The following is a 12,500-nucleotide window of genomic DNA, read 5'->3' as shown; positions in this document are numbered from 1 at the left end:
CGGGAGGCAGGTGTGTCGGAGGTAATTGTGTCGGGAGGCAGGTGTGTCGGAGGTAATTGTGTCGGGAGGCAGGTGTGTCGGAGGTAATTGTGTCGGGAGGCAGGTGTGTCGGAGGTAATTGTATTGGGAGGCAGGTGTGTCGGAGGTAATTGTATTGGGAGGCAGGTGTGTCGGAGGTAATTGTGTCGGGAGGCAGGTGTGTTGGAGGTAATTGTGTCGGGAGGCAGGTGGAAAGTCGGAGGTACTGTGGTCAGAGGCAGGTGTGTCGGAGGTAATTGTGTTGGAGGCAGGTGTGTCGGAGGTAATGTGTCGGGAGGCAGGTGTGTCGGAGGTAATTGTGTCGGGAGGCAGGTGTGTTGGAGGTAATTGTGTCGGGATGCAGGTGTATCGATACACACACACACGCACGCACGCACGTACACATGCGCACACACACGCACGCCTGCACACACACACACACACACACACGCAAACACACACACGCACAAGCACCCACACACACGCAATCACACACGCACGCACACACACACACAAGTTATGGTCAACAGGGATAGCGTGTATATTGTCAGTCTGATTGCTCGGATGGCATTTGGTTTGAGTGATCAGGTCGGTTCTGGTTAACATAGGAGGGATCAGGTCTGGTAGCGAAAGGAGGTCGGGTCAGGTCGGGTCGGGTTAGGAAATGTGAGTGGGTCAGGTCGGGTTAGGAAACTTGAGTGGGTCAGGTCAGGTTTGGTTACATGAGTGGATCAGGTCAGGTCGGGTCGGGTAACATGGATCGGGTCAGGAACGTCAGTGGGTCAGTTCAGGTCGGATATTGTGAGTGGGTCAGGTGGAGTCGGGTAGCATTGATCGGGTCAGGAAATGTGAGTGGGTCAGGTTGGATCGGATCGAGTAAGGTAGCTTGAGTGGGTCAGGTCGGGTCAGGTAGCATGAGTGGGTCAGGTTGATTCGGGTCAGGAAACGTGAGTGGGTCAGGTTGGATCAGATCGAGCAAGGTAGCTTGAGTGGGTCAGGTCGGGTCGGGTAACTTGAGTGGGTCGGGTCGGGTAGCTTGGTTGGGTCAGGTCGTGTCAGGTTGCATGAGTGGATCATGTCGTGTCAGGTTGCTTGAGTGGGGGTAGCCTGGGGCCAGGTCGGGTCGGTAGCTTGAGTGGGTCGGGTAGCTTGAGTGGGTCGGGTGCTTGAGTGGGTCGGGTAGCTTGGAGTGGGTTGGTAGCTTGAGTGGCCAGGTCGGTCGGGTCGGGTAGCTTGAGTGGGTCGGGGCTTGAGGGCCAGGTCGGGTCCGGGTCTCACTTGCGATAAAGTAACCTCCGTCACGACCCGTCAGCCACCCGGCCGTTTCGCTCCACTGGCCTGGCCAGCAACGCCCTGGTCCTCCCTTTCTACCTGAGAGAGAGAGAGAGAGAGAGAGAGAGAGAGAGAGAGAGAGAGAGAGAGAGAGAGAGAGAGAGATACCAGTTAAATTCCACCAATCCAGGAAAAAACATCTGCATATATTTTAGGAAAACTCTACCTACAGATAGCGGTCCATAGTTGTATTTGTACAAGTATATCGAACTTTGATTCATAATATTCACAACTACGATGTTTAAGCTGGACTGGTTGACTGGTTAGGCGAAACAAATGCTCATTTTTATTCATTTCTAATGGAAAAAAAAAGTTCCATGGAGAAATAACCACAAAAATTAACTGATTAAAAAAAAATTACCTATCCTCCTCGACATATCGCTTTTCCAACAAACTGTGACGTCATAGGTGAACATTCGTAAGTAGGTTATACGCGCACACATAATCTAACATTTATTCACCACATATACCAAAAATAGCTCAGAAGATGTTGGTGAATGTTGTATATGTTGTGTTAATGCACTTTTGAACATCTAAGATAAATGCAGTAAAAGTTAGGTCGGGTCGGGTCAGTCATGTTGTAACTTTGTAAAATAAAATCTACTTAACTTACCTGTATGTTCCTTTACACTGTATATGTACAGTGCATTATCGTATTTATTAGACCATAAGTATTTTCACATTGTTTGGATTCGACTATTAAACACACACACACACACACACACACACACACACACACACACACACACACACACACACACACTGAATGTCATCTACATGTATAAACCTCAACCTCAACATTTAATTAATTTCCTACAAGTCACTACACATTGTCTTAAAAGTCTAATATCTAGTTATTATATCAGTTGCCTCGTCTATGTATCATTTTCATTACTTCATTTAATCTTTTTTATCGTCGTCTATTAGTCAATCAATTTATATAAACGTAACAGACTATTCACCGTTGAGTAATAGACAGTGTGCGTGTGTGTGTGTCTGTGTGTGTGTGTGTGTGTGTGTGTGTGTGTGTGTGTGTGTGTGTGTGTGTGTGTGTTCTGAGTGTGCGTGTTCTCTTGCATTTTACCCTATTTACAGATTTTATAAAAAGTTTACATTTTACTAAACAAAATTATTTTTTTTTAACTAGAATTTCGATTTTCCTGTTTGAGTCAATTTTTTTGCGCAAGTCAGTATTTGTTTCATTGATTTTGAGCCGATGATAGTGAATCGGTGTTTGACAGTGTTTGTTTCAGGATATGTGAGTCGGTGTTTGACAGTGTTTGTTTCAGGATATGTGAGTCGGTGTTTGTGAGTACCACTGTATATGAATTTCACTGTATGTGAGTCAGAATGTTTATAAGTCAGGTTCTGAGTAAATTTGTTTTTATAATTTGCACTTAGAATAAATTTTTGGTTTGTTTTGTGTGGAATTTATCGCTTTGGTTTTAATGCTGTTAACACGGTAAATTGCCACGACAACACCTCCTGTTAACACCTACATTCTTCATCATTCACACTAACATGAAAATTACAACGCACTCTCACAAGATCTTTAAAACCTGAGAGAGAATGTCATGTGCACTAAGATTGACCTGAATAATAATCCCCTTCCTCCACACCTCCCCTGCATCTCCTCCAAGGACCTCCTCTGTCACCCCTCCTCCGCTACCCTCCTCTACACCTCCTGCCACCCTCCTGCCACTCCCTCCTCTACACCCTCCTCTGCCACTCCCTCCTCCACCCCTCCTCTGCACCCCTCCCTCCACACCCCTCCTCTGCTACCCCTCCTCTGCTACCCCTCCTCCGTGACCCTCCTCTGTCACCCTCCTCCTCCATACCCTCCTCTGTACTCCTCCTCTGTCACCTTTCCTTCCTCCTCTGCTACCTCCCTCCTCCAGGACCTCCTCTGTCACCCCTCCTCCGCTAACCCTCCTGCTACCCCTCCTCCGCGACCCCTCCTCTGTCACCCTCCTCCATGACCCTCCTCTGTCACCCCTCCTCCGCTACCCTCCTCTTCTACCCTCCTCTGTCACTTCCCTCCTCCATACCCCTCCTCTGCTACCCCTCCTCCACACCCCTCCTCTGCTACCCCTCCTCCAGTGACCTCCTGGTCACCCTCCTCCACTCCTCCTCTACTCCCTCCTATGACTCCTCCTCTGTCACCCTCCTCCAGCAATCCTCCTCTGCTACCCTCCTCTGTCACCCTCCTCCATACCCTCCATACCCCTCCTCCATGACCCCTCCTCTGTCACCCTCCCTCTCTACTCCCTCCTGTCACCCTCCTGCTCTCCTCCTGTACCCCTCCTATACTCCTCCCTTCCTCCTCTGCTACCCCTCCTCACCCCTCCTCCACACCCTCCTCTGTTACCCCTCCTCCAGGACCCTCCCTGTCACCCTCCTGGCTACCCTCCTCTGCTACCCTCCTGTCACCCTCCTCCGCGACCCTCCTCTGTCACCCTCCTCTACCCTCCTCTGCTACCTCCTGCTACCCCTCCTCTGCTACCTCCTCTGTCACCCCTCCTCCGCTACCCTCCTCTGCTACCCTCCTCTGTCACCCTCCTCCGCGACCTCCTCTGTCACCTCCAACACTCCCTCCCTCTGCACTCCCTCCTCCTCCTCTGCTGCCTCCTCTGTCACCCCTCCTCCGCCACCCTCCTCTGCTACCCCTCCTCTGCATACCTCCTCTGCTACCCCTCCCTCACACTCCCTCCTCCGCTACCTCCTCCTCTGCTCCCTCCTCTGTCACCTCCTCCATACTCCCTCCTGTCACCCCTCCTGCTCCCTCCTGCCTTACCCTCCTCTGTCACCTCCTCCAAGGACCTCCTCTGCTACCCTCCTCCGCTACCTCCTCTGCTACTCCCTCCTCTGTCACCTCCTCCATACCCTCCTCTGTCACCCTCCTCCGCTACCCCTCCTCTATATCTCCTCTATACTCCCCTCCTACCTCCCTCCACCCCTCCTCATACCTCCCTCTGCTACCCCTCCTCTACTCTCCTGTACCCCTCCTCCGCTACCCCTTCCTGTCACCCCTCCTCCACACTCTGCTACCCTCCTCTGTCACCCCTCCTCCGCGACCCCTCCTCTGTCACCCTCCTGCTACCCTCCCTCTGTCACCCTCCTCTGCTACCCTCTGCTCCCCCACCTGCCACCTCCTCTGCTACCCTCCTCTGCTACCCTCCTCTGTCACCCCTCCTCTGCTACTCTCCTCTGCTACTCCCTCCGCTACCCCTCCTCTGCTACTCCCTCCTCCATACTCCTCCTCTGCTACCCTCCTCTGTCACCTCCTCTGCTACCCTCCTCTACACTCCTCCTCTGCTACCCTCCTCTGTCACCTCCCCCTCCTCTGCTACCCTCCTCCGCTACTCCCTCCTCTGCTACCCCTCCTCTGCTACCCTCCTCTGTCACCCCCCCTCTCTGTTACCCCTCCTCTGCCACCCCTCCTCTGCTACTCCCTCCTCTGTCACCCTCTGCCACTCCCTCCTCTATTTCACCTCTGTCACCCTCCTCTGCTACCCTCCTCTGCTACCTCCTCTGTCACCCCTCCTCTGCTACCCCTCCTCTGTCACCCCTCCTCACTCCCTCCTCTCTGCTACCCTCCTCTGTCACCTCCTCTGCTACCCTCCTCTGCTACTCCCTCCTCTACCCTCCTCCATTCCTCCTCTCCTCTCCCTTGCCACTCCCTCCTCTGCTACCCTCCGCACCCCTCCCCTGCACCTCCTCCGCTACTCCCTCCTCTGCTACCTCCTCTATCACCCCTCTCCTCTGTACCTCCCTCCCTGCTACCCTCCTCCACACCCTCCCTCTGCTCCCTCCTCTGCTACCCTCCTCTGCTACCTCCTCTATCACCCTCCTCTACCCCTCCCTGCTACCTCCTCTGTCACCCTCCTCTGCTACTCCTCCTCTGCTACCCTCCTTGCTACCCTCCTCCACACCTCCCTCACCCTCCTCTGCTACCCCTCCTGTCACCTCCTCTGCTACCCTCCTGCTACCCTCCTCTGCTACCCTCCTCCTGTTACCCCTCCCTCACCCTCCCATACCCTCCTCTGCTACCTCCTCTGTCACCCCTCCTCTCATACCCTCCTCTGTTACCCTCCTCTGTCACTCCCTCCTCCACACCTCCCTATCACCCTCCTCTGCCTCCTCCTCTGTCACTCCTCCTCTGCTACCCTCCTGCCACCCTCCTCTGTCACCCCTCCTCTGCTACTCCCTCCCACACTCCCTCCTCTGCTACCTCCCTACCCTCCCCTCACCCTCCTCTGCTACTCTCCTCTGTCACCCTCCTCTGCTACCCCTCCTCTGCTACCTCCTCATACCCCTCCTCTAGCACCCTCCTCTGTTACCCCTCCTCTGCCACCTCCTGCTACCCCTCCTCTGCTCTCCTCCCTCCGCCACCTCCCTCTCCTGCTAACCCCTCCTGTCACCCCTCCTCTGCTACCCCTCCCTCTCCCTCTGCTACCCTCCTCTGCTACCCTCCCCTGTCACCCTCTCATACCCCCTCCTCTGCTACCCCCCTACCCTCCTCTGCCACCTCCTCTGCTACCTCCCCTCTCACCCTCCTCTGCTACCCTCCTCTGCTACCCCTCCCCATCACCCTCCTCTGTCACCCTCCTCCTCTGCTCACCCTCCTCTGCTACCCTCCTCTGCTACCCTCCCTCTGTCACCCCTCCTCTGCTACCCTCCTCTGCCACTCCCTCCTCTACTCTCCCCACACCCTCCTCTGTCACCCTCCTCTACACCTCCTCTGCTACCCTCCTCTACCTCCCTGCTACCTCCTCTACTCACCTCCTCATACCCTCCTCTGTCATCCCTCCTCTACCCCTCCTTCTACCCCTCCTCTGCTACCCTCCTCCATACTCCCTCCCTCTGTCACCCTCCTCTGCTACCCCCTCCTCTACCCCTCCTGCTACCCTCCTCCACACCCTCCCTCTACCCTCCTCCGCTACTCCCTCCTCTGCTACCCCCTCCTCTGTCACCCCTCCCTCTGCTACCCTCCTCTGCTACCCTCCTCTGTTACCCCTCCTCCGCTACCCCTCCTCTGCTACCCTCCTCTGTCACCCCTCCTTCACCCTCCTCTGTCACCCTCCTGCTACTCCCTCCCTCTGTCACCCTCCTCGTCACCCTCCTCTGCTACCCTCCTCTATACTCCTCCTCTGTCATCCCTCCTCTGCTACCTCTCTGCTACTCCCTCCTCCATACTCCCTCCTCTGCTACCCTCCTCTGTCACCCTCCTCTGTCACCCCTCCTCTGCTACCCCTCCTCTGCTACCTCCCTCCTCTGTCATCCCCTCCTCTACACTCCTCCTCTGCTACCTCCTCTGCTACCCCTCCTCTGTACCCCTCCTCCGCTACCCCTCCTCTGCTACCTCCTCTGCTACCTCCTCTGTCACCCTCCTCTGCTACCCCTCCTGCTACCCTCCCTCTGCTACCCCTCCTCTGCTACTCCCTCCTCTATGCCACTCCCTGCTACCCCTCCTCTGCTACCCTCCTCTGCTACCCTCCTCTGTCACCCCTCCTCTGCTACCCTCCTCTGCTACCCCTCCTGTCCTCCTCCTGTCATCCCTCTGCTACCCTCCTGCTACCCCTCCTCTGCTACCCCCTCCTCTGTCACCCCTCCTCTACTACCCTCCCTTGCTACCCTCCTCTGCTACCCCTCCTCTGCTACCCCTCCTCTTGCTACCCCTCCTCCCCTCCTCTGCTACCCTCCCTGCTACCCCTCCCTCCCATCACTCCCTCCTCATACTCCCTCCTCTGCTACCCCTTCTGTCACCCTCCTCTGTCACCCTCCTCTGCACCTCCTGCTACCCTCCTCTGTCATCCTCTGCTACCCCTCCTCTGCTACCCTCCTGCTACCCCTCCTCTGCTACCCCCTCCGCCACTCCTCCTCTGCTACCCCTCCTCTGCTACCCTCCTGTCATCCCTCCTCTTGTTCTCCCCTCTGCTACCCTCCTCTGCTACCTCCTCCGCTACCCCTCCTCTGCTACCCCTCCTCTGCTACCCCTCCTCTGTCACCCCTCCTCTGTCACCCGCCACCCCTCCTCTCACACCTCGGTCCAACAGGAAACTATTAAAAAAAAATAATTGATGCGGAAATGTGACAGTCGTGAACATCTCTTCAAGACACGTGCAGCCGTTCACACACACACACGCGCACTTACACACTCACACACACAAGCACGTACACACACACAAACGCACACAAACAAACGCGCGCGCACACACACACTACTACTACTACTACTTTGCTGTCACTCGGAATCGAATATGACGATCATTCAGCTATAATACAATATACGAGTTAATAAGGATGTCATCTTTGTTGGTGAACTTTGAAGTGACTCGAGAGGCCGATTCGGGTTCGACAAGGCCGTCCACAGATGTTGCATGTGTGAAGGGCTACATCTAGTGCAGGAAGGGCGGCAGCAGCGTCTTTCCGGCGTTGGCGTTTGTATTCCTCGGTTTGCAGTCGGGTTAACTCGAAAGTATTGACACCTTCTCGTGTGGTGCTCCTCCAAGCGTTACGATGTGGAGTGATTGACTCCCAGGTGAAGGGGTCGATTTGGCACTTTTTCAGGTTTGTCTTAAGACTATCCTTATACCTTTTCTGCTACCCGCCAGCGTTACGTGATTGTAAAGTAGCTGCTTTGGCAGTCTATTGTCGCCCATGCGGGTAACATGGTCAGTCCAACGTAGTTTTTCATGGATAATGGTAGCCTCGATGCTCCTACAGTTGGCGTCAGCGAGAATACTGGCATTTGTTGTCTTGTCTTCCCAGCGAACTCGGAGGATGGAACGTAGACTACGTTGGTGAAAGTTTTCAAGTTCCTTGAGGTGCCTCCTGTGTGTGACCCATGTGTCACTGCCATACAGCTGAAGAGACGGGTACGGAGTCTGCCAAAGGCTTGGGATGCGCATCTGATCCGATGTTGAATCTCTTCATCGATGTCTCCAGTGGTGGACAAAGTACTGAAAATGGGAAACATTAGTGAGGGTAGTACCGTAAAGCTGGATGGATGGTGGAGGTGTGGTTGAACCAGGGGCAGGCTGAAAGAGAATCTGAGTCTTACGTGTATTCATCTCAAGGCCGAAGTGTTCATACGCATCTGCGTAGGTGTTCAGGTCGTCTACAGACTGAAGTTCAATGATGGAAGCGTCTGACTCCTTTGCTCCTGCCTGGAGTCGTTTAATGTTGAAAAGTCCTTTCATCCGGTTATTTTTCATCTGCTTGATAGCAGTAGCACCTCGTCTCGGGACGAAGGATAGCTGAGGTGGGTTAGTCTGGGTGATTAGTGACCGATTTAGCTCCCGGGGATTAATTGTCAGTAATGGCTAGTGTTAGTTGTGAGCAGGTTTGTGTCCTTCTGAGGGCCGAGTTAGTGAAGATCAAGGACGAAAACATGAAATTAAGGAAGTGATTACGAGGATGAAGGAGGAAGACACGAGGCAAGGAAAGTCCGTGTCTGACGAAGACACAGGCGAATGGATGGTTGTGATGAGAGGAACGACCAAACTGGTGGTGAAAAAAGACACAAAGGGAAAACGAAAACAGGTAAGTGTAATAACACTTTTAGTCCTTTGATAAACGAATTGGACGTGAGCATAGTCAGGGACAAGGCTGAAAAGGAAGGTACGAAAACCTAAATTGGTGGCCATTCCCAGGTACGGTACCTGGATAGAGCTTTTGTGCTAAATAATAGAAATAGGATGGGGGTGTGTTTGCCAGGAGCTGGGGTGGAGGATATAGTTGACAGGATGGACAATATCTTGTCTGGTAATGGGAACAATCCCATTATCTGCCTCAGTGCAGGAGGCAACGATATTGGCTGGTGTAGGAGTGAAAAGCTTCTTGATAAGTTCAAGACAGCTATCGAACGTATTAGGATGAAGGGAGGGATCCCTGCCATATGTGGTGTCCTGCCTGGAAGTAGAGTTGGCTATGAATGGTTGTCAAGGGCAGTTAGTGTCAATGGCCGTCTTGACAGATATTGCAAGTCAATATCAGTCCCATTCATTGACAACTGGGACAACTTTTACGGCAGACTGGACGGAAGGACGGGCGGATGGACGGGCGCGCGCGCGCACACACACACGGTTGCTGCTGTAGCTAATCCATACAGAACTTCAGGGACCTCTTGTTACTTAATTTTCTTTGGTGCAGTTTAATCATTTCTTTAAATACATTATGCATATTATTTTACCTGTCTTTTGTTGTTGTTTATTGTTGGTAAAGAGAAACAAACCTGGCATATTGTAGTCAAAGATTACTCATCACCCTTCGTTATCTTGGCCACCCAGTCCCTCATCACTCTGTTATATTGGCCACTCAGGACCTCATCACTCTTCATTATCTTGGCCACTCAGTACCTCATCACTCTGTAATCTTGGCCACTCAGTACCTCATCACTCTTCGTTATCTTGGCCACTCAGTAACTCATCACTCTTCGATATCTTGGCCACTCAGTACCTCATCACTGTATTATCTTGGTCACTCAGTACCTCATCACTCTGTTATCTTGGCCACTCAGTACCTCATCACTCTGTTATCTTGACTACTCAGGACCTCATCACTCTTCATTATCTTGGCCACTCAGTACCTCATCACTCTGTAATCTTGGCCACTCAGTACCTCATCACTCTTCGTTATCTTCCTTATCACTCTGTTATCTTGACTACTCACGACCTCATCACTCTTCATTATCTTGGCCACTCAGTACCTCATCACTCTGTAATCTTGGCCACTCAGTACCTCATCACTCTGTTATCTTGGCACTCAGTACCTCAGTTATCTTGGTTATCTTGGCCACTCAGTACCTCATCACTCTGTTATCTTGGCCACTCAGTGCCTCATCACTCTTCGTTATCTTCCAGCCAGTTAGTACCTCATCACTCTGTTATCTTGGCCACTCTACCTGCTATCTTGTACCCAGTACCTCATCACTCTGTTATCTTGGCCACTCAGGACGTCATCACTCTTCTTCGTTATCTTGGCCACTCAGTACCTCATCACTCTTCGTTATCTTGGCCACTCAGTACCTCATCACTCTTCGTTATCTTGGCCACTCAGTACCTCATCACTCTTCATTATCTTGGCCACTCAGTAGCTCATCACTCTGTAATCTTGGCCACTCAGTACCTCATCACTCTGTTATCTTGGCCACTCAGTACCTCATCACTCTTCGTTATCTTGGCCACTCAGTACCTTATCACTCTTCGTTATCTTGGCCACTTACCTCATCACTCTGTTATCTTGGCCACTCAGGACCTCATCACTCTTCGTTATCTTGGCCACTCAGTACCTCATCACTCTGTTATCTTGGCTACTCAGGACCTCATCACTCTTCATTATCTTGGCCACTCAGTACCTCATCACTCTTCGTTATCTTGGCCTCAGTACCTCATCATCTTCGTTATCTTGGCCACTCAGTACCTCATCACTCTGCTATCTTGGCCACCCAGTAACTCATCACTCTGTTATCTTGGCACTCAGGACCTCATCTTTGTTATCTTGGCCACTCAATACCTCATCACTCATCGTTATCTTGGCCACTCAGTAACTCATCACTCTTCGATATCTTACCTCATCACTCTTCAGGCCACTCAGTACCTCATCACTCTGTGTCTTGGCCTCAGTACCTCATCACTCTGTTATCTTGGCCACTCAGTACCTCATCACTCTTCGTTATCTTGGCCACTCAGTAACTCATCACTCTTCGATATCTTGGCCACTCAGTACCTCATCACTGTATTATCTTGGCCACTCAGTACCTCATCACTCTGTTATCTTGGCCACTCAGTACCTCATCACTCTGTTATCTCTTCCTCATCACTCTGTTATCTTGGCCACTCAGTACCTCATCACTCTTCGTTATCTTGGCCACTCAGTACCTTATCACTTTTCGTTATCTTGGCCACTCAGTACCTCATCACTCTGCTATCTTGGCCAGTACCTCATCACTCTGTTATCTTGGCCACTCAGGACCTCATCACTTTTCGTTATCTTGGCCAGTACCTCATCACTCTGCTATCTTGGCCCAGTACCTCATCACTCTGTTATCTTGGCCACTCAGGACCTCATCACTCTTCGTTATCTTGGCCACTCAGTACCTCATCACTCTGTTATCTTGGCTACTCAGGACCTCATCACTCTTCGTTATCTTGGCCACAGTACCTCACCACTCTGTATCTTGGCCACTCAGGACCTCATCACTCTGTTATCTTGGCCAATCAGTACCTCATCACTCTTCGTTATCTTGGCCACTCAGTAACTCATCACTCTTCGATATCTTGGCCACTCAGTGCCTCATCACTCTTCGTTATCTTGGCCCTCAATAACTCATCACTCTTCGTTATCTTGGCACTCAGTAAGTCATCACTGTTATCTTGGCCACTCAGTAACTCATCACTGTATTATCTGGGGCCACTCAGTAACTCGTCACTCTTCGTTATCTTGGCCACTCAGGAAGTCATCACTCTGTTATCTCGGCCATTCAGTACCTCATCACTCTTCGTTATCTTGGCCACTCAATAACTCATCACTCTTCGTTATCTTGGCCACTCAGTAACTCATCACTCTTCGTTATCTTGGCCAGTCTGTACCTCATCACTCTTCGTTATCTTGGCCATTCAGTAACTCATCACTCATCGTTATCTTGGCCACTCAGTAACTCATCACTCTTGGTTATCTTGGCCTCTCAGTAACTCATCACTCTTCGTTATCTCGGCCACTCAGTACCTCATCACTCTTCGTTATCTTGGCCATTCAGTAACTCATCACTGTATTATCTTAGCCACTCAGTACCTCATCACTCTTCATTATCTTGGCCACTCAGTACCTCATCACTCTTCATTATCTTGGCCACTCAGTAACTCATCACTCTTCGTTATCTTGGCCACTCAGTAACTCATCACTCTTCGTTATCTTGGCCACTCAGTACCTCATCACTCTTCGTTATAGTGGCCTCTCAGTAACTCATCACTCTTCGTTATCTTGGCCACTCAATAACTCATCACTCTTCGTTATCTTGGCCACTGGCAAACATCACTGCATTATCTTGGCCACTCAGTAACTCATCACTCTTCGTTATCTTGGTCACTCAGTAACTCATCACTCTTCGTTTTCTTGGTCACTCAGTAACTCATCACTCTTCGTTATCT

Source organism: Homarus americanus, unplaced genomic scaffold (assembly GCF_018991925.1).
Source record: "Homarus americanus isolate GMGI-L3 unplaced genomic scaffold, GMGI_Hamer_2.0 scaffold33507, whole genome shotgun sequence".
Classification (NCBI taxonomy): domain Eukaryota; kingdom Metazoa; phylum Arthropoda; class Malacostraca; order Decapoda; family Nephropidae; genus Homarus; species Homarus americanus.
Note: the sequence above shows the minus strand (reverse complement) of the source record.